Below are 26,887 nucleotides of genomic sequence, written 5' to 3' on the forward strand. Positions count from 1 at the left end.
AAGCCTGGATCTCCCAGAATCTGCATGACAGCAGAGCTTAGGGCTAAACCTGAGAACTGGGGGGCAACCCTGGAGATGGAGGTTAATTGGGAGAGGGGAGTTGAGGAGGGCGGAGCCTCCGGAGGATCTATCCTATCATTAGCAGAAAAACTGCTGCTGGGCTGAAGCATGCAAGCTGCATGCACAGACGTATGGGTATTTATTAATTTTACTTGTATGCCACTTTTCCACAACAACAACAACAAATCATGCTCAAAACGGCTTACAACAACTCTTGCCTTGATTGTTTTTGAAAAATGTATTGGATAACAACGCAGAAAGATTTCAAAATTCAGGAAACATTACCAGGTTTTTGGGGATCTTATTTCAGATCTGCAGTCCCATGTAGTAAGAATTTCAACAATAGCTCTAGCCAGAAGGAATTGCCTTTGCTGGTTGAGCTCCAGGGGAAGTGTCCCCCCCCCCCACCATTGTAACTGAGGCAAAGCAGGATTTTTAGAAAAATAGTAATAATCTGGTCAACATTGCCATCTACTGGACAGGTCATGGAAATGTCCACAACATTGCTCACAGTCCTTGCAAAAGAAAAAGCTTGAGCATTATAAATGACAGAAAGCAATCAGAAATAAGTGTAGAGCAGGAACAGAAAACAAATTCTATTACACTATCTCTGCATCCATGTTATGAATGCCTGCCATTTAGATAAGTGGAGTCACATTCCCAACTTAGCTGGCATTAATTGCAATAAATCATAAATAGACAGCTAAGGGAAGAGATCTTTTATATATATTTTTTAAAAGGTCATTTTTCTCCCATTGCTATAGGGATTATTTTGGCAGTAGGTTTTGATTATGCCAAAGAAAGTGATTTTTTTCAACCTTTTGCACCTTGAGAAAAACATTTTGCATTCCCTGAGAGAAAATAAACTGTATGACATTTCAAGCTGGGCTGTCACTCGATTAAAGGTATATGAGAGAGAAAAGTGATGCTCACCTGGAGGTCGGCTGAGGGGCCTCAGGGAGGGGCAGAGGTGCTGCTCTGCTGACAGAAACAGGGGGTGGAAACTGCCTTTAAGGAGAGATGCACACTGCAAGAAGATCAAACCTCTCGATTCTGAAGGAAATCAGCCCTGAGTGCTCACTGGAAGGACAGATCCTGAAACTGAGGCTCCAATACTTTGGCCATCTCATGCTGGGAAAGATTGAGGACACAAGGAGAAGGGGACGACAGAGGACAAGATGGTTGGACAGTGTTTTCAAAGCTACAAACATGAGTTTGACTAAACTGTGGGAGGCAGTGGATGACAGGAGTGCCTGGTAGGATCTGGTCCATGGGGTCACAAAGAGTTGGACAGAACTAAACAACAACAAGAAGCACACTGCCTGAGGTCCGCAGGTATACTGGTGGACAGCTCTTCCAGAAATGGCGCCCCATAGATGTTGTGGTGCTGAATCTATAGCCCATTTGTTCATCCCAATACACACAGTATTGTCCTAATGCTACACTAGCCTTCAGGGGTGACAACTTGAATGAAAGGTAATGGGGGCCCAGGTAAGCCCACCCCACATAATCGATCACATAATACGGTGCATGCACACCAGTTGAATGACAATGCCCATCAACTTTGGGAGGCAGCCCCCTCAAATATTTTATTGCGGGGGCCAAAGCCCCTGCAGCCCCAAGGAGTTGGCTTCTATGCTAGTCTTGCAAATGTCCTCCTATTGCACTCAATGGGTAGGGAAAAGAACGGGCACAAGGATTGTGGCAGTTTAGAGCATCAGAAGAGATGTACTGAATCAGGATAAAGGTCCCTTCAGTCTAGCATTTGTTCTCATAATGGCCAACCAGATGTTTTTGGGAAGCCCACAAGCAAGACTGAGCATAACAGCAGTCTCCCCACCTGCGATTCCCAGCAGTTGGTCTCCAGAGGCATTCTGACTTTGACACTGGGTGTCATCCAAAGCCATCATCATCATTTATTATTTATACCCCACCCATCTGGCTGGGTTTCCCCAGCAACTCTGGGCAGCTCCCAACAGAATATTAAAAACATGATAAAACATCAAACATTAAAAACCTGCCTTCAGATGTCTTCTAAAAGTCAGATAGTTGTTGATTTCCTTGACATCTGATAGGAGGGTGTTCCACAGGGCGGGTGCCACTACCAATAAGGCCCTCTGTCTGGTTCCCTGTAACTTGGCTTCCCACAGGTAGGGAAGCGCCAGAAGGCCCTCGGCGCTGGACCTCAGTGTCTGAGCTGAATGATGAAGGTGCAGATGCTCCTTCAGGTATCCTGGGCCGAGGCAGCCAGCAGCCATTGATAAGCCTTGTCTTCCATGAATTTGTCTGATCCTCTTTTAAAGCAATCGACGTTGGAGGCTGTCTCTTCACTTCCTGGGAATGAATTCCCTAGGGCGTTATGTAATGAAGTTTAACTCAGAGTAGTCCCATTAAAATTAATGGGCCTAACTTAATCATAGAATCATATAATTGCAGAGTTGGAAGGGATCCTGAGGATCATTTAACCCAGCCCCTTGCAATGCAGGAATCTCAACTAAAAGCATCTATGACAGATGGCCAGCCAACCTCTCCTTAAAAACCTCCAAGGCAGGTCTGCCACCTTTTGAGGGAGTCCATTCCACTTCCAGACAGCTCTTACTCACAGTAAGTTTTTCCTGATGGTTTGTCTGAACCTCCTACCTTGTAACTTGAAGCCATTGTTTCAGATGCTACCCTTCTAGTCATGTTCATTCATTTAAATGTGTCTTTTCTGCATAAAGCTTATTTGAATACCACCCATAGTTTAGCAAGTTCAGTGGCGTAGCTTGGGGGGTGCAGGGGGGGGCGGCTGCACCGGGCGCAACTTCTGGGGGTTAGTGTTAGGGGGCGCAAAACCACGGGTTAGGGGGCGCAAATTACTTGCCTTGCCCCGGGTGCTGACAACCCACGCTACGCCACTGAGCAAGTTGTTGCTCAAAGTCCTTTTTTTGTCTGTCTTGAACTTTCCAATGTTCGGGTTCATTGGATGGCCCTCACTCATGCCTGTGCCTTACACACCTTTTTTAAAACTACAGTGGTGCCCCGCAAGACAAATGCCTCGCAAGACGGAAAACCCGCTAGACAAAAGGGTTTTCCGTTTTGGAGGTGCTTCGCAGGACGAATTTGCTATGGGCTTGCTTCGCAAGACGAAAATGTCTTGCGATTCCTGGGGGTTTTTTTTTCGCTCTCCACCCCCTTTTTCTAAGGCACTAAGCTGCTAATAGCCTTTTAGCAGCTAATCCGCTAATCCCTTAAGCCTTTAATAGCCGCTAAACCGCTAATAGCACTAATCGGCTAATCTGCTAATGGGCTTGCTTCGCAAGACGAAAAAACCGCTAGACGAAGAGACTCACGGAATGGATTATTTTCGTCTTGCGAGGCACCACTGTATAATAAAGCCCCAAATCTTGTGACCTCTCTTTACAGGGCAGTTGTTTCAGCCCCTCAACCATTTTTAGTTCCAAGTATACCCAAACCAGCAGCAAATTTAGCTTTCTCAGTTCCTCACACGAGCTTCAGTAAGTTATTTGACTTGTTTGTGCTTGTTTGTTTGCTTTGTGATTTTGGTACTCTGCCATTCCTTCCAGAAAGGAGGTCAGGCCAATTCAGTGTGTGTGTTTGTGTGTGTGTGTGTACACTCAAAAATAACAAAACCTCCAAATCCACAATCAACTGTGTTAAGCTACAAATTAACAACTTTGCTCTGCAGCTTTAATGCGCTACCGCTGTTACAGTTGTTAAAATAAGTATATGTCCCTTTTCAGCTGCACAAAGCTCAATACTCCCACTTTTTAAATACAACTGCAAACAAAAAGAACAATAAACTGATTATATAAATTTGCAGGTGAGTAAAACAAGCTTTTCTAAAGGAAAACAAGCATGCTCACAGTAGATTGCACCTTAGAAGAGATGCCCCCTTTTCTCTCTTACATTGGAAGGAAGGCCTTATTTATAAATGAATGAATGAATGAATAAACAAGCTTTTAAAAAATTGAATTATAACCTTGCAATAAAAGAACACAAATTCTAAAACACTTGGTCCATAATAAATGCATCCTTTCCTTTCTTCAACTCATCTAACTTTTTCTTGTAGGGAAGATTGGAAGCTGCCATAGATGGAGTCAAGACCATTGGTCCATTTACCCCAGCAGTTTCTACACTGGCTGGCAGTGACTCTCCAACAATACTAATGTCAGGGGAGTGATTTGACTTTCTAGGCTCTTCAAGAGTGAGAATGATTTTGAGACGGGGCGGGAGGGGGAAAAGGCTTTCCTTATAAGATGTGTGCTTTATTGCCTACTTGTAAGGTCAATTCAATATCTCATATGCGTTGGCTGGGTTGCTGCCAAAAAAATAATGTATCAAGACAAGAACAACAGAGAGATTAAGGGGAGTGGATGAGCACACAGCGCTCAATGTTAATCATTGTGTGCTCAACCTTGCAAAATTGTTCGGAAAACTTGCTGGGTCAAGCACAGCAGTGGATCTCCATCTGTCTTCATTTATGGGAAGGAAGGTGAAGGTAGAGGCACACTGGCTGCAATCCTAAATCCAAAAATACCTAGGACTAAGCCCTGGTGATTTCAATAAGACATATTTCAGAGGAGGCATGGTTAGGCTTTCACTGGAAGGAAGACAATGGAGGCATTGATGGGTATGAGCTTTAAAAGTGCAAAGGGGCAGAGGAACCAGAGACCAAATTGCAAACATGCAATGGATTATGGAGAAAGCTAGAGAGTTCCAGAAAAACCATCTACTTCTGCTTCGTTGACTATGCAAAGGCCTTTGACTGTGTAGACCACAGCAAACTATGACAAGATCTTAAAGAAATGGGAGTGCCTGATCACCTCATCTGTCTCCTGAGAAATATCTATGTGGGATAAGAAGCTACAGTTAGAACTGGATATGGAACAACTGATTGGTTCAAAATTGGGAAAGGAGTACGATAAAGCTGTATATTGTCTCCCTGTTTCTTTAACTTATATGCAGAATTCATCATGCGAAAGACTGGACTGGATGAATCCCAAGCCAGAATTAAGATTGCTGGAAGAAATATCAACAACCTCAGATATGCAGATGACACAACCTTGATGGATGGAAAAAAGTGAGGAGGAATTAAAGAACCTTTTAATGAGGGTGAAAGAGGAGAGTGCAAAATATGGTCTGAAGCTCAACATCAAAAAAACCGAAGATCATGGCCACTGGGTCCATTACCTCCTGGCAAATAGAAGGGGAAGAAATGGAGGTAGTGAGAGATTTTACTTTCTTGGGCTCCATGATCACTGCAGATGGTGACAGCAGTCACAAAATCAAAAGACGCCTGCTTCTTGGGAGAAAAGCAATGACAAACCTAGACAGCATCTTAAAAAGCTGAGACATCACCTTGCTGACAAAGGTCCATATAGTTAAAGCTATGGTTTTCCCAGTAGTGATGTATGGAAGTGAGAGCTAGACCATAAAGAAGGCTGATCGCTATAGAATTGATGCTTTTGAATTATGGTGCTGGAGGAGACTCTTGAGAGTCCCATGGACTGCAAGAAGATCAAACCTCTCCATTCTTAAGGAAATCAGCCCTGAGTACTCACTGGAAGGACAGATCCTGAAGCTGGGACTCCAATACTTTGGCCACCACATGAGAAGAGAAGACTCCCTGGAAAAGACCCTGATGCTGGGAAAGATGGAGGGCACAAGGAGAAGGGGACGACAGAGGACAAGATGGTTGGACAGTTTGCTCGAAGCTACCAGCATGAGTTTGACCAAACTGCAGGAGGCAGTGGAAGACAGTAGTGCCTGGCGTGCTCTGGTCCATGGGGTCATGAAGCGTCGGACATGTCTAAATGACTAAACAACAAGCTGAGTCCCAGGACAAAGATGGTTTGAGCACATGATGCCTATCCTGGTTCTACGAAATGCACCGATTAATTTTGACCAGGAAGGTCAAAATTTTGGCTACAGGGAGGGCCATAGCTCAGTGTTAGAGGATCTGCTTTGCATGCAAGTCCCAGCTTCAATCCCCGATATCTCCAGGTAGGGTTGGAAAACAGTCCTGCCTGAAAACCCAGAGAGTTGCTAAGCTAGAAGGACCAATTATCTGCCTCCGTAGAAGGCAGCTTCCTAGGGTTGCCCATCCAAGGCAGCCATTGCCCAGTTAGCAACAAAGTACTTGTGGTGGAGAGAGGACCTGCAGGGAGGTCAACTGTGGTTGGCAGGGGGAGAGTCCATGCTCCTCATCCATAAACTGTTTTTGTGGTTATAATCACATGCACACACATATTGGAGTCTGCACGATTTGCAGCAGATTCAGACTGAAATGCACACTGTGTTTGCTTTGGAGAAACAGATTAAATCAGGGATAAGGGAGATGTGGCTCTCCGGATGTTTATGGGCTTCAGTGCCCATCACCCATGACAATTGGCCTTGCTGGCTGAGGCTGACAGGAGTTGGAGTCCAACTACATCTGGAAAACCACAGTCTCCTCATCCCCGCTTTAAATGGTACACACATCATTTTAATAATGCCCGCTAGGGGGAGGCAGACTCAACCAGTAAAGCAGTTCTGAGCTGATGGATACTAGTGAAAGTGTGTCAACCAGCAACAAAAGGGAAGGGAGCTGAAGATTATTAACTCTTAACACAGCCTTTTCTGCAATGCAATGGGTTGCAATGCCAAGCCCGTGACCGAGACTATCCAGCGAATGCCCTTCGCCGTTCCATCTTAAGAAAAGAAACAGAGACATTAAGAAAGGGGCTAGATCTTAACTGGACTGCTCAATAAATTTGACAAGGTTCAGGAGAAATGCAATGCTCATGACAAAATGGAGTTTGCTTCTCAGTTAGGAATCATAATCAGCACAATCCAAAGGACTTTTAAATGTACCAAATATATTCCCTGCTTTTCAATCAGTGTGTTCCTAGGAAGGGCATTCATGCCCCATGTTTGCTGTGGTTAAAACTAGGAAGAAACATACAGATAATCATGGAATCATAGATATGTATAATTGGAAGGGACCCTAAGGGTCATCTAGTCAAACTCCCTGCAATGTGAGAATCTCAGCTAAAGCATTCATGACAGATGGCCATCCAACCTCTGCTTAAAAGCCTCCAAGGAAGGAGAGTCCACAACCTCCGAAGGGAGACCGTTCCACTGTCGAACAGCTCTTCCTGCCAGGAAGTTATTCTGTATCTCCTTTCTTAAATCTTGAAGCCATTGGTTTGAGTGCTCCAGAGCAGAAGAAAACAAGCTTGTTCCCTCTTCCATGTGACAGCTCTTGAGATATTTGAAGGCCTTCTTTTTTCAAGGCTAAACATTCCCAGCTCCTTCAACTGTTTCTCATCAGGCTCGGTCCAGTATACCTGAAGGAGCGTCTCCACCCCCATTGTTCTGCCCAAGCACTGAGGTCCAGCGCCAAGGGCCTTCTGGCGGTTCCCTCACTGTGAGAAGCCAAGTTGCAGGGAACCAGGCAGAGGGCCTTCTCGGTAGTGGCACCTGCCCTGTGGAATGCCCTCCCACCAGATGTCAGAGAGATAAACAACTACCAGACGTTTAGAAGACATCTGAAGGCAGCCCTGTTTAGGGAAGCTTTTAATGTTTGATGCATTACTGTATTTTAATGTTTTGTTGGAAGCTGCCCAGAGTGGCTGGGGAAGCCCAGCCAGATGGGCGGGGTATAAATAATGAAGAATCATCTTGATCATCTTGGTTGCCCTCCTCTGCACACGTTCCAGCTTGTCAACATCCTTCTTAAATTGTAGTGCCCAGAACGGGACATGATATTCCATCCATCATGGATGCTTCAGTTGAGATTGCCCGCATTGCAGGGAGGTTGGCCTTGATGACCATTGGGGTCCCTTCCAACTTACAATTATATGATGCTATGATTCTGAACTACTCCCCATCTTCGGAAATCTCCTCCTGCACCTCCCAAATTCATCGGCTCCCATTTTCAGTTGAACAGTCTCTCCTAAGAACCCTCCTGCCCCTTGCCCCTGGGTCACCACAAGTCAGAGGTTCCTCTTCAGTTAAATTACCACCAATTAATTTCTCATCCAGTTCCTCCTAACAAGGGATGTTGGGGGTTTGATTCACTGCGTGAGGGACAGGAGGCCAGTGGAGGCAGCTGATCTGCTGCCTTGTCAGTTAATTATGTGCAAAATAATACTGTTAAAGAACAAAGCCACCATCGCCCATCAGTCACCTCATATCTATCAGTCATTGTGAGGGAATGGAAACCCTGATGTTCCAGCCTGATTAAACTTACAGGGAAAGTGGACATTAGCTCTGGTGGTGGTTAAAATGCCAGGACGCCTTCAGAAGATCTTCCCATTGAGCATTTATCTGGATTTGCTTGCACAAACTCGCACAAAGTTTAGATTATATCTAGTCTTTCTGGATCATTCATTCAGATTTCCTTGCAAGACAGTTATATGACAATGAGCATTCATCCTGATTTGCTCACAGGGCGTTTAGACATCTTCCCATTAGCCAACCATTCATCTCCTTTTCACCACATCCTCCCCTCACTTTCCAAGGCCTCGTCTGCACTATAACGCAGTATCATGCCACCTAAAACAGTCGTGGCTTTCCAAAAGTATCCTGGGAAGTGTAGTTTGCTAACAATGGCAGGAGTTGTTAGCAGACTCCTGTTCCTGCCGTTCCCTGAGTGGTTTAACAGTCAACACCTCTTCCAAGGGAACTCTGGGAATTGCAGCTCTGTGAGGGGAATTGAAGTCCCAGAACCCTTAGCAAAATACAGCTCCCAGAATACTTTGGGGGAAGACAGGACTGTTTCAGGAGACATGATATTGCTTTAAATGTGTAGCACATGTGAGGCCCAAACTGCAGACAATTCAACTCTTTTTTGAAAGTAGATTCATTGTGCTAGGGTGGTGTAGTGGTCAGAGCACGGGTCAGAAAACTTTTTCAGCAGGGGGCCAGTCCACTGTCCCTCAGACCTTGTGGAGAGCCAGACTATATTTTTTTTTGGGGGGGGGGGGATGAATGAATTCCTATGCCCCACTAATAACCCAGAGATGCATTTTAAATAAAAGGACACATTCTACTCATGTAAAATCACGCTGCTTCCCGGGCCATCTGAGGGCCAAATTCAAAAGGTGATTGGGCCGGATCCGGCCCTCGGGCCTTAGTTTGCTTACCCATGGGTTAGAGAATCAGATAAGAACCTGGGAGATCTTGGGCAAGTTCCTGCCACTCAGCCTAACCTACCTCACAGGGTTGCTGGGGCTGGGGGTGGTATTCAATGAGATGGTGGGGGGAGAGAACAAGGCAGGCCACCTTGGGTTCATTGGAGGAAAAGGTGGGAGAAAAATGCAATAAAATAAGCAAATAAATAATAAATAATGGTCCCTCTTGGGAGGTTGAGGACTCTCCTTCCTTGGAGGTTTCCAAGCAGAGGTTGGATGGCCATCTGTCATGGATGCTTTAGCTGAAATTCCTGCATTGCAGGGGGTTGGACTAGATGAGCTCTGGGGTTCCTTCCAACTCTACAATTCTATGAAAAAAAATCCACCTTAACTGTGCAAACCCTAAGTTCCAGCAGGCACTTGAGTCCCTCCTGCAAAATAATGACACTCTGGAGGCAGCCCTAGACTGTCTGGTAAGAAAAAAGACATTTGGCACTGCAAGGTAGAACTAATACCATCATTAACAAACACTAGCAGCTAAACGGCAAAGTGATGCCATGTTATCCTCCTTGTAATTCACTCGTATCATGCCACCCGCAACCCGAAGATTACCTCCACACAACTGTAACAAAAAGCACAGGTGGAAGATAACCTACCCTCCTGAGCTAAAACTACAATTCCTGCTGGGACTAGGCAATACAAAATTAGTTCATGCTCTTATTAGGAAGTGAAGACCCCCCCCCCCCTTACATATGCACAAACTCATCTTGGTTGAATCTCTACTAAGGAATCTGGGGAGTCTAACAATTTTGGTTTCTCTCAGTTTCTCATTTTTCCAACCTGAAGTTTGGTTCTCCACACTTCCACATCAGTTTGCAGTTTTTATATATACAGCTATGAAAAAGGATCATAATTTTAACGCAAAATTCTCCTAATATGTGCATTTCTAGAAAGCAATTTTCCCTAATACGACGCATTATGTATGCTATGTTCACCAATACCTGCACTTATATGCTTAACCCCAGTATATGCATTTTTGTGCACATTGCTCAGCTGGTGAACTGCACTGCAAAATTTGAAGACATGCGAATTTTTTAGGATGGCTGTTTGCACTTCATTTCAGAAAGAGCTCTTTAGGTAGATTGACCTATAGATTCCCCCATCCCTGATCTTGACCTTGGCTGGACATGTGACTTGCAGAGCTGTCAACCCCTGATTTAAACCCGGATTCTTCTACAAACTGAAAATGGCAAGAGTCTATTTCTATTACGATCACATTTATTAATGCTAATGATCATCATTAATTATCATAGCACCATTAACGTACATTTAAGCTTGTAGGATTTAAGAGATGCAATGATGTATAGAAGCGCAGCATGGGAAGGGCAGTGACTGAGTGGGGGAACAACTTGATTAAGGGTTGGGAACAGAAAATAAATGATTTAAAAACAAGAGAAATATATCGCTGTCGGCACCTAGCTGTCCTCTGTTGCAAATGGGATGCTGGACTAGCAGGACCTATGGTCTGATCCAGAAAGCTCCTCTTTTGTTTTTCTAAAAATGAAGAAGCAAACAAACAAAACCAAAAGGCTTTGGGTTTTTTAAAAGTTTCTTTTTATTCAAAGATCAGACGTATCTCAAACAAACAGGGTTTCAGGCAGGAGATATTCCAATTTCTACCTGGAGATGCCAGGGATAGAACCTGTGACCTTCTGCATACAGAGCAGATGTTCTCCCATGGAGCTACAGCCTGTTGCCATTAGGATATCATTAGATGACTGCACCCTGTAGCACAATGGGTCACTGTGACTTACAGTTAACTAGAAGGTTGGTGGTTCAAGCCCACCCAGGGACAGCTCTGAGCAGGATTCCTGCATTGCAGAGGGTTGGACTAGATGGCCTTTGGGGTCCCTTAAAAGGTAAAGGTAAAGGGACCCCTGACCGTTAGGTCCAGTCGTGACCGACTCTGGGGTTGCGGCGCTCATCTCACTTTATTGGCCGAGGGAGCTGGCGTACAGCTTCTGGGTCATGTTGCCAGCATGACTAAGCCACTTCTGGAGAACCAGAGCAGCGCACGGAAACACTGTTTACCTTCCCGCTGGAGCGGTACCTATTTATCTACTTGCACTGGCATGCTTTCGAACTGCTAGGTGGGCAGGAGCTGGGACCGAACAACGGGAGCTCACCCCGTCGTGGGGATTCGAACCTCCGACCTTCTGATCGGCAAGTCCTAGGCTCTGTGGTTTAACCCACAGCACCACCCACGTCCCTGAGGTCCCTTACAGCTCTACAATTATGATTCTAGGAGAACTGCACATCAATCAAGGCAGGTTCAGAGAGCTACCTAAAGGACACATAAACCTAGATCTGTACGAGAGATCTATAGGTTTAGCAACATTTAATATACGAACTTTGGTCACTGTTTTGCAGCTTAGGGAATATAACCAAATGTTGCATATCAGCAGAACTGGCAAAGACCCCTTACTTCATTTTCTTCTGTGGCAAATGTAAAGGGGTCTTGTGTGTTGTGTACAAATTGGAGAAACTTTGTGGCAGTGGGAGAGGGGATCAAGCCAAGAAGTTAACCTTGGCTTTCTACAGCTTCCTCTTGAAAACCCAATGTTACAAAGATCAAATGGATGAAATTAAGAATATAAACTGCATTACAATTTACTGACAGATTAGGAGCTGCTGTCCCCCTTTGCAATCATGTCTATAAATACAATCGTTTTTAAAGTTCTGGCTCTCTTCCTGCTCCAGACGTACCTGTCCAAAAGTGCTTGTTGCTCTTTTTAACTAGGAAAAATCCAGGCAGAGATTTCTTGGAACAGAATGATAAAAGCCCTCTTCAGATCTTTGGAGTTAAATTGGCATGCGAGGAGAGAGGGCAGGAAGGAGCCTGCTGTTCTCATATAGGTTCCTACCTCTTCACAAATAGTCTGGGCTCTCCAATCTAGGATGTCTTGGCAGTAGCTCAGTGGTAGAGTATCTGCTTTGCTTGCAGAAGGTTTCAAGTTCAGTTCCCAAAATCCCCAGGAAGGACTGGGAGAGACCCCAGTCTTTTCACCTTGAGGGTGTCTGGCAGTCATTGGAGCTACATGGGTCACCAACAGGATGAAACTAGCATGTTTCTCCTGCTTCCTCCACCTCCACGAGTTGATTTAACCCAGAATAAGGCTAAAGTTGGAACCAGCCAGATAAATTTAAAATTGCTCCAAATGAATCCTGCAATTAGGGAAATGTGCATGTGTGGATTCTTAAACGTTGCACACACGCACACACCTTGATGTGATCTTATGCATTGTTCTGTTTGGCATTTTCCTGATGATGATAATTTATACTCCGCCCATCTGGCTGGGTTTCCCCAGCCACTCTGGGTGGTTCCCAACAGAATATTAAAAACACAATAAAACATCGAACATTAAAAACTTCCCTAAACAGGGCTGTCTTCAAACGTCTTCTAAACATGAGATAGTTGTTTATTTCCTTGACATCTGATGGGAGGGCGTTCCACAGGGCAGGTGCCACTACCAAGAAGGCCCTCTACCTGGTTCCCTGTAACCTCACTTCTCACAGTGAGGGAACTGCCAGAAGATCCTCGGTGCTGGATCCAAAGTTAGTTTCCAGAGTTCAGTGGAAAGAAGGATTGACTGTTAAGCCACTCTGATAACTGTAGTCCTATGCAGGGGGAAAAGGGTACCCTAAATACCCAGCAGCCTTAACAAACTGCAGTTCCCATAACTCATTGGGAGAAGCAGTGGCACTTAAAAGTGCAGAAGATTAAGTATATGGTGTGAATGTGACCACAGTGAGCCTCAGACGTGAGGTGAAGATGATACGACCACAGTTCCTGGGTCATTTGCATTTCAGAAAGATGGCCAGGTATTGGAATACAAAAATCCTGGTGGGAGGCTAGGGCTGGAAGAGGTTTTGAAGGAACCATACTTATGGGCTACTGAATCAGAGAATCATAGTACTGTAGAGTTGGAAGGGACAATGAGGATCATCTAGTCCAACCCTGTAATGGTTCTAGGGGTTGCTCGTGCGTAAGCTTGTCCCAACGTCTGGCTGGGTTGCCTGAATGAACCTTTCCTGTCCGGGCAGCCACTCGCCCGTGACCGTCTCAATCGCTGGCAGAATCCGTCAGTGGGCGTTTCTTAAACTTCTTCCAGCAAAGAAGTTCTTTGACGCCCAGTCTCTGCCTACTCTCCCTGCGCGGAAGCCTTCTGCGCAAGGAGGGCGTGGGCAGCGGAGGACCCCTTCTCTCCCCGCTGGTCCCCGGCAAGGAGTCATGGGATCGCCTCGCCGATTCCCCCATCTCCACTGGAGCTACGCATCCCTCAGAAGATGGGATGCCCCTCCCACTCCCAGGACGCTCTCTGGGATCCCTTCGGAGCTTGCTCTCTCCCTCGGACACTGATGGCAGTTGCCTGACAAACCCCCAATGCAGGAATGTTTTGTCTGACGTAGGGTTCAAACCCACAACCCTGAGACTAAGAGTCTTATGCTCTACGGAGTCGCAAAACAGATTCTACCAGTGGAATGTGATGCTGGGCAGGTGTGTGAGACTTTGCATGTGTCTGAAACTGCTCAAAGGTCAAGCAGACTTGGGAAACAATATAACCAAGATACTAAGCCTAAGATTTCACTCAGAGACAAAGAAAATATGTCATATATATATATATATATATATATATATATAGTCTTGCTCACCTGTAGGGGGGAAAAACAGTCCTCCCCCCTAGCACACAAAGAAAAAGTAGCAGCTGTTGCTCAATCTGAGCAGGTTGTGATAGCATCTATTCAAGACGTTGTGCTATAAATATCAGTCTAGTTATAGTCTGTGGAGGTGCTAGTTTGTGTGTGTTAGGTAACTGAGCCTCACAACAACACACCTTCACATCCCACCCGGCTTCAGCCCAGCTGTCTAAATCTTTTATTTGTTTATGTATTGTCTTTGCCACTGCTGCCACCCTTCCTTCAAGGCATAAATATTGGTATCCACAAGACTTCCACCGACCCATTCACTTTAGCCTCATGACAACCTTGACACATTGGTTAGGGTGATTGTCTCAGAGCCATCCAGTGAGCTTCGTGGCTGAACAGGGAGTTGTCATTGGGTCTCCCTGGTCCTCATCTGACATTCTAGCTGTTGGAAGTGCAATGGCAGGGATCATTCTATTTATAAATTAAGAGTTGCCTCTTTTAGTGTCAAAGTCAACTAGCCAAGAGGGCAATAGGTGCGGGTGGTGCTTAGCAACTTTTCAGTGTGGCATGAGGTGTGCAGAGGTAGCACATGCTCTGATTGGTTGCACAGTTCTGAGGGAGTTTTCTTCTGTTTATTTGGTTGAATGACTCCCTACTTTGTACGAGGCCTGACATATACAATGATTTTACAGTGGTACCTCGGGTTAAGAACTTAATTAGTTCTGGAGGTCTGTTCTTAACCTGAAACTGTTCTTAACCTGAAGCACCACTTTAGCTAATGGGGCCTCCTGCTGCTGCTGCGCTGCCGCTACACAATTTCTGTTCTCATCCTGAAGCAAAGTTCTTAACCCGAGGTACTATTTCTGGGTTAGCAGAGTCTGTAACCTGAAGCGTATGTAACCCGAGGTACCACTGTATTCAGTTTCCTCGGTAAAGTATTATCAGGATTTCTCTCTCTCTCTCTCTCTGGGCTCCATCTGCATTATTTAAGTGACTTTGCTAATGCTGTCCACTACACCCATATACTGGCATCCATCTGTCTTAGAAGACACTGCAGGGGAACACCTTTGGGGATGAGGTCAAGCTGTTGGATAGCTGTAGCTCCTGCTGTGGCTATAGAGACTGATGCAGGAGAGACATATTTTGTTGCAGCTGGGGCAGATGAAGGCATCTGGTTATGCTGCTGCAAATGCACCATGACATTTCTTCCTTCTGCACTCCTTCCAGTGGTCATTCCTCCTCTGGTCACTGCTATGGATACACGACTTGACTGCCTGTCTCCAGACAATGTTGCCAGTCTTCATGTCACGTTTGCAGACATCTTTGTAGCACAGAGTTGGTCTGCTAACTGGCCTGGTGCCAGAAGCCAGCTCCCCGTAGAGGACATGACCCAGGCACTCTGTGGCTGAGGCAGGACTGTGAGCATGCTTGGGATGTGGTCTTGGGAAAGCACCTCTCTCTTTCCCACAATAAAGACTTGTTCAGGACCTTTTAATGAGTTTCACAGCTTGGGTGGGTAATTCAGAATTTTCATCCAAATTTCCTTCTGGAGGATTCAGTTATGTATGGGTGGTTTGTGGCTGTTTTTGCATTTGTACCCCACCTTTTTTCTATTGAAATCAAGGTACTATACCTAAGGCTCATGAATGATCTCTCCAACCAAGCACAGATGAGACTCAGACCTGCTTAGCTCCAGAAACCTTCAAATCAGAAAATGTGATTTATTTTTTTTAAGGATAGCTGTGTATAGTTTTGGGAATGAAGTTGGCTTGCGTTAAACGTGAACCAAATGAAACATCCTCCCCTTCCCTTCCCTCCCTCCCTCTTATGCAATACGCCGAGTAGACAGGGATACATTTTTCTCCTTGCATAATTCTGTATCTCAGGGGTATCAAATGAGGCTGAAAGTTTGGAAGATTTGAGACTAAAGAAAATACTTCCTAACACAGCCCATAGTCAAACTATACAATTCACATGATGCTGCGATGATCATCAGCAGATTTGACGGCTTTAAAATAGGATTAGTTAAAGTCATGGAGGATTGTGAGTCTATCAATGACTGCTACACATGGCAGCGATGTTCTGCCTCCTCTTTCAGGGGCAATATTCATTTGAACACCAGTTTCTGGGAATTGCAAATGCGGAGACTGCTGTTGTGCTCTCTTCTTTCTTGTGGGTTTTCCATAGGCATCTGCTTGGCCACTGTGAGAACAAAACTCTGGACCAGATGGTACTCTGGTCTAACCCAGAAGGTTCTTCTTATGTTCTTGAGACTGGAATTGCATAAGTAATGACTGTCAGTGCAGGGCTCTGATGCAACAAGGAAGAGTAGAGCATGAGTGGAACAAGGCTTATCCTTAGCCATAGCTCCAGAAGACTAGAAAAATAATGTTCTTTTAAGTGATAGGAAAAGATCAAATACATTACAGATCAGTTTGCTTGATTTTAAAACATGAAAATATATCATTGCTTCATTTGGCATCAAGAGGAAAATGGAATGATTTTCTACGTACCTTTATTGAGCAAACTATAAATCAGCCCAAAATTAGTTCCCTTTTTATTTTAGTAGACAGGTTCAATACACTTACTATATATAGCAACATATTTGACATACGGTAGGTTTAAATTCCCCTATTGGTTTTGACAAGTCCATTGTTATAGCCAGTTGGCTAAAAACAAACAAACACCAAAACCCTTCTGCCCTCAGATTTCCATAAACCCATGCCTCTTTTCTGCCTCTTTCTTGGGGTTCTTGAGAAATTCTTTTTTAATTTTATTTGTGCTGATTATTGTTAATATTTTGATTTGTTGGAACTATGTAGCAGTGTCTATGTGATGAAGCATGAATCTAAAAGCATATCATTTTATTTTTAAAACAGACCTCAATAATTAAATGCATAAAAAGCGTCAAATCTCTCAGAACATAATACTTAGAACAGCATAGCAGGTCAAATAATGTATTTATATTTCCACTTTAGCAGAGTTTGCACTTATTTCACCTGTTAGGTGGCTGGTTGGTGAAGCTGAGGGTCATCTTCAATTGTATAATCCCGTCTTGGTATAATCCACAGCCTTTCCATTCTGCACTTCTTGAAAACTCCATGAGGTCCTTGAATGGGCTTTCTAGGACTCTTTCAGCTATGCTTTTATTGTGCATTCCTGATGGTTTGTGCTCACAAGGGCCTTGGCCAGTGCTGTTTTTCTAGAAAAAGAGTTGCCGGAACTCACCATGAACTCTTCCTTTTAGAATGGCAATGGCACCCACCTGAGAGGTGCTGGAACTGAGTTCCAGTGAGTTCCCCCTGAAAAAAGCCCTGGCCTTGGCAGTTATAGGCAATCCTGCTTTCCATACTATTTGTGCCTGCAAAAGATTTGGAGAGGACCTAGTGCCTCATTTCAAAACAGCATATGTCCTGGAACATATGTACAGGGGCACGGGTGGCTCTGTGGTCTAAACCACTGAGTCTCTTGGGCTTGCTGATTGGAAGGTTGGTGGTTCGAATCCCCAAGAGTGAGCTCCCGTTGCTTTGTCCCAGCTCCTGTCAACCTAGCAGTTCGAAAGCATGCCAGTGCATGTAGATAAATAGGTACCGCTCCGGCAGGAAGGTAAATGGTGTTTCCGTGTGCTCTGGTTTCCTTCACGATGTTCCATTGTGCCAGAAGCTGTTTAGTCATGCTGGTCACATGACCCGGAAAGCTATCTGTGGACAAACGCTGACTCCCTTGGTTTGAAAGCGAGATGAGTGCTGCCTTTGACTGGACTTAACTGTCGAAGTGTCCTTTACCTTTACCTATGTCTTGTAGCTTCTTGCTGTGAAAGTGGGGATTTGAATCCTGGTTTCTCAAACTCCAGTGCAACACTCTAACCACTACACAACACTGGTCCTCTAATCATGCCTATTATACCTCACCCTGCCCTCTAGCAGAGAACAAGCCTCTGCCCTCTTCTAGGTGACAACTCTTCAGGTCTTCAAAGAGTGTTGCCACTCTCATCCATGTAAGAAGAGTTGCTTAGGGAAAATGAGATGAGAAGCTCTGTTGTTCCCTCCTGAGGATAGAGGAAGGTGCCTACACAGTATAGAAGATAGATACACACATACACAAAACAAGACAGAGCCTCCCTACCACACACCGCATTCTGGCAGTAAAGACTTTGTACCCTGAAAGCCTTCAATCCTGGTGTGCTCTTATTCAGAGAAGCGACGCTGTGATTTCCACCGGCTCCTGTTTTGTAATGGGCTTTAGCGTCTATGAGCATTCCGTTAGCTTGTCAGCAGCCAGTTTGATCCATCAGCTTCTCAACAATCTCAAAGGACTAAAATAGCCGCCCAGTTCCCTAAGTGCTTATTATGGAACTTTTGAAAAATGCCTCAGCGGGTAAGCTGGAATGATTCCAAAAGTACCATTTTTCCCCCTTAAAAAAAAAAATACCAAAAGCAATCCCTTCACCCAAAAGATGTTATTTTTAATGTGATGAATCATTTGTAAATGGGAAGCAAATGATCATCTTCAGAGCTTGATGGCTCTCTACCCAGCATGAACACAGAGATCAAGGCCGTCCTGGAGCCCAGGAGACGACAGCAGAGGAGAGGAGATGGGAGAGATTCTGAATGTCGAGATTTCCTTGCATGGGCATCTCACAGGTGAGATGCCCAAAGCTCTCATCCTCCTACATTTCTTTCGTCAAGAAGTCAGAGTTTTTGAGTTGCAGCCAATAATTCCCTATTACAGACCCTCCAAGTGCCCCTGTTTTCCAGCGACAGTCCCAGATTTACAGAAGCTGTCCCAGTTTCTGATTTGATGCTGGAATGTCCTGTTTTTCCTTAAAAAGGTAAAGGGACCCCTGACCATTAGGTACAGTAGTGACCGACTCTGGGGTTGCAGCACTCATCTCGCTTTATTGGCCGAGGGAGCCAGCGTACAGCTTCCAGGTCATGTAGTCAGCATGACTAAGCCTCTTCTGGCGAACCAGAGCAGTGCACGAAAACGCCATTCACCTTCCCGCCAGAGTGGTACCTATTTATCTACTTGCACTTTGACATGCTTTTGAACTGCTAGGTTGGCAAGAGCAGGGAGCGAGCGATGGGAGCTCACCCCGTCGTGGAGATTCGAACCGCTGACCTTCTGACCGGCAAGTCCTAGGCTCTGTGGTTTAAACCATAGTGCCACCCGCATCCCTAGGCTTTTCCTTAGGACATCCCTATTTTCACCAGAGAAATGTTGGAGGGTATGGAGTTATGCAACCCTCGAGCCAAGATGATAAGTAATTGTACAATTTTTAGAAGACATCTGAAGGCAGCCCTGCACAGGAAAATCTTTTAAGGTTTTATTATGTTTTAATAAACGTTGGGAGCTGCCCAGAGTAGCTGGGGCAGTCCAGTCAGATGGGTGGGGTATGAATAATAAAATGATGATGATGATGAAAGAGGATGAAAGAGGATGTCGGAGAAATGTTGGAAGGTATGCTATTAACATGGCCCACCAGCCACTGAGCTCTTCTTCCAAACTTCTCTCAATTTCAGTGGTCCTGTTGTAGGAGGGATGGACAATTCTATCCAATTTCTCTTCCTCCCCTCCCACTCTTAAACTCAGTTCTCCACATTTTCACATCAGTTTATGGGGAAACCATGTTTCAAGTCCTCATGAAAAGAAGAGTGGCAGATGAAAATGATGGACTTTGCAGAACTTGCGAAACTGATGGGAGGAATCCGGAACCAGAGAGACCAAGCATTCCAAAAGGACTGGAACCAATTTATATTATATTTGAAAGACAACTGTAAGCAATTGACATCATTAGCAGGGTTATCTGAAGATCTGTAAGGTGAAATTGCTACCTATTCAGGTTGAGTAATATAATATCTGAGGTAATGATATAACAAGGATAGGAAACGAAGCGAAATGTAAAGATGTAAAGTTTAATTTTGTAAACCATCAGACGGGAGGGAATGAAGTCGTTAGGCTCAGTCGAGCCAAAGAGATAAAACAAGAGGGTACGATGTTACATAATATGATTATACGTAAAACCAATAAAAATTATTTATATATATAAAAAGAAAATCCAGCAGCACTGCAGTGCAAACATCTCCTACTATACACACGTTTGTATGCAATTTTGCCTAGTATACGTGTTTTGGCAAAGCAATTTCCCCTAACATAATGCATTTTGGCATGTTATTCTCACTATGTGTGCACTTTATGCAGGCTTTACCTTAACATATGCCTTTTTGTACACATTATTTGGCTGGAGAGCTGCATCGCAAAATGCATGCCAATGTTTGAAGGAGAGTCAATTTTTCAGTTCCTGCCTTGTTTTTGCAAAGTGATAGATTTGGTTGCTTTGCCTTTAAATGCTAAGTGAATCTAATTTCTTCTCCATTCCTCTCCCAGTAAGTTGATGTCTATTATCTCTTCCCATGCCCAATTACCTTAAAGAGTAGATTGGCATGGTCTTCATCAAAAGCAGGAGGCAATTGCTTTTGCTGCCTTCAGGAAGAAAGAAAAGAATCAAATCCCACTCCTCCAACAAGGCACTGCTCAGTTCTCAAATAAATAAATAATCCAGTCTCTGACTCTCAGTTTAGCCTACCTCACAAGGTTGTTGTGAGGATGGAATGAGGAACCATGTATGCCCCTTTGTGCTTGGAGGGAAGGTGAGATATCAATGAAAAAAAGGCAAAGCATAGACTGAGACTTTCAGTGTGTAATCAGTGGTGCCATACCCTTCAATATTTCTCCAGTGAAAATAGAGACATCCCCTCCAGCTTTTCTCCGATGGTAATAGGGACTTCCTATTCTATACCCTCCAATATTTCTCTGATAATAATACAGACGTCCTGAGGAAAAGCTGGAGAGCAGAGGAAAGTAATATTATGACAATCTTTTATGGTCTGCCTGCCCCTCCTCATTAAGTATCCTGTTAAAAGGATCTGGGTGTGTAGATTTTGTCTGATACCTGGACATGGGCTAGGGCCATGCCATGACCCCAATGGGGACCTCTTGAGGTGTCCCTCTTTGATGTAAGTCATAGGACTCCCCTTATTGGTGGTTTACCCTTAGATGGACTCCCTGCAGAAGGAGTAGAGATATAGCCTGGCTTCACCTAGTGCCTAAGCCAAACCGCTCACAACTGTAACCAATAAAGTTGTGGCCTATTGAACCCATAAACCTAAATATTCGTTTCTGTGTGTGTTTATTATCCACTAGGGAACTGCGGGTCCCGGGGCCTTGGCACACAAAAAAAGGACTATCCTACACAGGACTTTTCCATACATTTTGTTTCAGTTTGGTTTCTGGCTGTGACCAGCCAGATGTTCCTAAAACTCCACAAATGGACTATGAGAGCATCTGTCCTTTCCTGAAGTTGCCGAAAGCGTACAGTTCAGTGGTGGAGCACATGCGTTTGGATGCAAAAGGTGCCAGGTTCGGTCCTTGACATCTCCACATAGGAGAGATTCCTGTCCCAAACCCTAAATGAGCAAATGGTCTCTATATAAGACAGCTTCCTATGTTCCTATGACCCTGTCACCGAACTTGAATGCTATCATTGCAGCCACAACGACCAATTGCGATTCATAATCCTATTCTGCATGATTCCAAACAATTCAGTAGAATTTCAGGCACTGGCTTTGAATTAATTTTTAAAAAATGCACACCTGGCAAAAGTTTGAAATAATATTACATTTTGTTGATTTAAGGCAAATCATGCCATAATAACAAATTGAAATAATATTAAATGTTGTTGATTTGTTTTAGGGCAAATCGTGCCATAATATCAACTTGCCAAAGCAAGAACCTGTAAAGCATTTCTCCAACGTCCTTTAGGAAATGTGGATAGCCGGTCGGTTTCCTGTTTAGGTGTCTTCCCAAAGAGCACAATTCCTTGGGGTCCCTGGGATGCCTACATTTCCCATGTCCACCCCTTTCATACTCACCTTCTTCAATGTTCTCTTTCTGGGCGCATCTTTCTGTAAAGGAACCGAAAGAAACAAAAAGTAGCAAAACGTGAGCCTGGGGCTATGAGCCTGGAAATCAGAAGCTGCCTACGACTGGGCACAACCGAAGGCGTGATGGTCCTTTTGGGCAAGAGAGGGGGCTGATCCCTTCTTTCTATGGCACTGATAGGGTCTGTTCCCCCTCTCCACATGCCTTGATTACAGAGTAGCCAGTCGAATCATTTTAATGAGCTCTGTCTACTGCTGTGAGGCACTAGTAACTATGGCAACTTCCTTCCAAAGTGGCACGCTTGGTGTGTGTGTGTGTGTGTGTGTCACAGGGTGTGTGTTTGGAGATGGGGGATCTAAACGGAGGAGATAGGGGGAGATGGAAGTCCTCTGGGAATTTTGGACTCACTTGCGTCAGAGATTTTGTGCAGGTTAACATCTAAAGCCATAAAGAAGGCTGATCGCCGAAGAATTGATGCTTTTGAATTATGGTGCTGGAGGAGACTCTTGAGAATCCCATGGACTGCAAGAAGATCAAACCTATCCATTCTGAAGGAAATCAGCCCTGAGTGCTCACTGGAAGGACAGATCCTGAAGCTGAGGCTCCAATACTTTGGCCACCTCCTGAGAAAAGAAGACTCCCTGAAAAAGACCCTGATGTTGGGAAAGATTGAGGTCACAAGGAAAAGGGAACAACAGAGGACGAGATGGTTGGACAGTGTTCTCGAAGCTACTAACATGAGTTTGACCAAACTACAGGAGGCAGTGGAAGACAGGAGTGCTTGGCTTGCTCTGGTCCATGGGGTCACAAATAGTCAGACACGACTAAACAACTAAACAGCAGCAGCAGCAGCAACAACAACAACCAACATCTAAAGACACGTTGAGTTTCATGCGGCTAACTCATGGCTAAGTGTGTGTAGCAGGGGTTGGAAACCTTTTTCAGTTTGAGAGCCACATTCCCATCTTGGCAACCTTCCAAGAGCCACATAGCAGGTTGGGCCAGAGCCGAAATGGGGTAGAGCAAGGCATGCACATTTTATTGTTGGACGCTAGACTAGTTTCTGTACACCCTCATGCATACCTCTCTATCCACCATCCAGGCAAGCAAGGCATTAGCAGAGGTCAGATAATGAACCCTTCCAGCCAGGCAAAACCAATTGTAGAGGGTGCAAACGAGGTTTGGTGAGGGGTGTAGTCTAGGAAGAGAGGTGTGACTGAGGACTAGGTGTAACCTGGAAAGTTGGGGTAGGATACATTTGGTCCCTGGGCTTGAGGTTCCCCACGCCTGGTCTAGGCACCAGCAGTGGGGAGTCTCACTGCAGGCTTAGCTACTCAAAAGAGCAGCCTCATGGAAAAATAAAATGTGATTTCAAATCATCTAGAGCCCATCTATCACCAACAGTTTTCAACAGTTAACATTGGAAACTTTGACTTACAGTACAACTCTATATTATCTAAAGAGATTAGAAGCCAACATCTGAAAAGCATAGGGTTGTATCCAGCTCAGTTCTATTCAGAGTACACCCATTTAAATTAATGGACCTGAGTTAGTCAAGTCCATTCATTTCTGTGGGTTCACCGTGAATCATAGAGCAATTCCAGCCCAATTCTGGGACTATAATAATAATAATAATAATAATAATAATAATAATAATAATAAATTTTATTTATTTCCCGCCCTCCCCAGCCGAAGCCGGGCTCAGGGCGGCTAACAACAATTAAATAATCAAACAATCAAATAATCAAACATTCTAAAAACATTCCATTATAAAAATTAATTAAAGTCAAATTAATGGCAACCGTTAAGCAAAATTCTGTGCAGGTTGCCAGAGGAGGGAGTCAGGCTGGGCCCTGACCAAAGGCCTGGTGGAACAACTCTGTCTTGCAGGCTCTGCGGAAGGATGTCAGGTCCCGCAGGGCCCTAGTCTCTTGTGACAGAGCGTTCCACCAGAATGGAGCCGCAGCCGAGAAAGCCCTGGCTCTAGTTGAGGCCAGCCTAACCTCTCTGAGGCCTGGGACCTTCAGGATGTTTTTATTTGACGAGCGTAGGTTTCTCTGTGGGGCATACCAGGAGAGGCGGTCCCGTAGGTACGAGGGTCCTAGGCCGTATAGGGCTTTAAAGGTTAAAACCAGCACCTTAAACCTGATCCTGTACTCCACCGGGAGCCAGTGCAGCTGGTATAGCACCGGATGAATGTGATCTCGCAGTGAAGACCCTGTAAGGAGTCTCACTGCGGCATTCTGCACCCTCTGGAGTTTCTGGGTCAGTCTCAAGGGCAGCCCCACGTAGAGCGAGTTACAATAATCCAGTCTGGAGGTGACCGTCGCATGGATCACAGTGGCTAGGTCAGGGCGAGAGAGGTAAGGAGCCAACTGCTTAGCTTGGCGGAGATGAAAAAATGCCGCCTTTGTTATAGCTGCAATCTGGCCTCCATGGAGAGGGAGGTGTCGAAGATTACACCCAAACTCTTAACGGACGGTGCTGGCACTAATTGCACCCCCGCTAGAGATGGGAGTTGCCCCCTCAATCCCATATCGTCCCGTCCCAGCCAGAGGACCTCTGTCTTCGAAGGATTTAACTTCAACCGGCTCCCACGTAACCATCCAGCCACAGCTTCCAAGCATCTGATCAGTGTGTCTGGGGCCGAGTCAGGATGGCCATCCATCAACAGATAGAATTGGGTGTCATCAGCATACTGATGGCAGCCCAGCCCAAAACTCCGGACAAGCTGGGCGAGGGGGCGCATAAAGATGTTGCACAGCCATGTGGTCAGGAGCTGGAGGGAAGAGAGGTGGACACGTGACTCTGCTTCTTCCTGCCTGTCCCCATCCCAACTGTACATTTTATCAGAGTTTGGAACCCTTATGATACCTGTGTTTGGGAAGAGGGGAAGGAGATGCATGCAGCCCCATCTCTTTCTCGCACTCTCTTCTTGCTGCCAGGCTGTTGCCCTTTCGACAGCCCTGGATTCCTCCAGGTGGACCTGATTCAGCATGTGATGATCCAGGGGAGACTCATCCTGATCCAGCCAAATCCCAGGTTGACCTGAATTGGCTTGTTTGGGACTGGGATCTGGGCTTCAGCAATATCTTAGTGAAGATAATTTGCCTCCGATTGACATTATGATAAGGTGATTTCTCGATGCCTTGGATTGTGATTATAAAAGGTGCATCGCATGAATTGATTTAGGGTACTATTCACCCTTTTCTTCCTTTCCCTCTTATCCATTCTAGCCCCCACCCCCTTGTATCAGTATGTTCAATGTTTTTTGTACAGTGGTACCTCATGTACTACTGGACGAGATGATTGGACAGTGTTCTCAAAGCAACCAGCATGAGTTTGACCAAACTGTGGGAGGCAGTGGAAGACAGGAGTGCCTGGCGTGCTCTGGTCCATGGGGTCACAAAGAGTCAGACACGACTAAACAACTAAATGACAACAACACCTCGTGTTAGGGACGGGATCCGTTCCAGAGGCCCGTCCGTAACATGAAACTTCCGCATCCCAAAGCACTGCATCTGCGCATGTGTGGGGGGCAGTTTAGCACTTCTGCACATGCGCAAAGCGCCGAACCTGGAAGTAACCCGTTCCAGTACTTCCGGGTTCAGGGCGGTCCATAACCTGAAATTATGCAGCCTGAAGGCAACCTAAGTAGAGGTACCACTGTATTTTGCCTTTATTTTTTAAAAAATAATAGTTTATTTTTCTAAAAAGACAAGGCATCTTTATTGGCAATGGAACACAAATAATGAAATATGCTGGCTTTTACATGCTATTCAAATCTCTCTCTCTCTCTCTCTCTCTCTCTCTCTCTCTCTCTCTCACACACACACACACACACACACCCAACACACAAACTTGTCTGCATTGCCTTGTTATTCATTGAAGCAATTTCATGTCCCTGAAAAGATTTGACCCTGTGGCTGTTAAATGCAATGGCAAAATCCTCTTCTTTTTCTGCACTGCTGCTGGCTGTGCCTTTTGAAGACCGAGAAGTGATGGGATTTAAAAGAGAATATTTTCTCCCTCCCCTGTCAGGCTCTCCATCCTCAGAAGCGGCCGTGGAGACTCTCAATTAGCATCAGGGTATCAGATGAATTGAGAGGCCTCTTCTCCAGAACAAAGGGAGCAGTTTGTTATGTCCAAGATGAAACATCTCAGGGAAAAGGAAGGAAGACAAGCAGCAAACAGCCACATGGGTAAAAAATAATAATACAAAAAATGCAGATCTCTCGGCTAGCTGTGCTACTTCAAAAGAAAACCCAGCACTAGGAAGCAAAATCAAACATCTGAAGTTCAGTGATTTCCTCTTTTCGACACAGGAACTTTGACTAAGTCAGATGTCAATCTTTTCATGGGACTGATGGCCACAAGCCGCATAGTCCTGGCTACTTCTCCCTCCCCAATTACTGCTATTGTGTATTGCATTTTTATCTCTTTTCTGTTTTTGCCCTCACCACAGCTTCTGCTTGAAGGTTTCCAGTGAGGGAGATCCCACCATCCTTCCAAAACCTCGAGACTCATCCCCTTCTCCACCACACCTCCTCTCCCCAGGCCACACTCATCCATGGTCCTGTTTCACACCCTCCTTGAGGTTTTTTTCTGGCTGGCTGGAATGCGTCTTTGAACTCTGATAATGTGACTTGCTTGCCTGTGTGTAGGATTGAGAGGAATGTGTGCAGAAACTAGCCTACTTGACTGGCATGTGGCCCAGGGGAGGTTACCCATCATGACCCATTTGGGGATAGGTTGGAAGCTGCAAATCTGACTCAGAGGATTTGAAAATCAAGCCATGTCAGACTTCTGGTGTCATACATGCTTCTTGAATTGTCCCCTACTAGGCCAAAGAAAGCACTGGAATCATGCTGACAACCCATCCAACATCACCCAGACAATAACCCATGAAAGCAGAACAGAAAGCCATCACCCTGGAACCCATGGCTTATCTCCTTGCCTTTTGACATCTTCCTTCTCCTACCAAAACTGCCTTGTACAGAGCGATCAAAATGCCAGCTGCTGGAGACACAATTTGTTTTGATTCACTCAAGTCTCCCAGA

The sequence above is a fragment of the Podarcis tiliguerta genome, assembly GCF_965153285.1.
Source record: "Podarcis tiliguerta genome assembly, chromosome: 8".
NCBI lineage: Eukaryota > Metazoa > Chordata > Lepidosauria > Squamata > Lacertidae > Podarcis > Podarcis tiliguerta.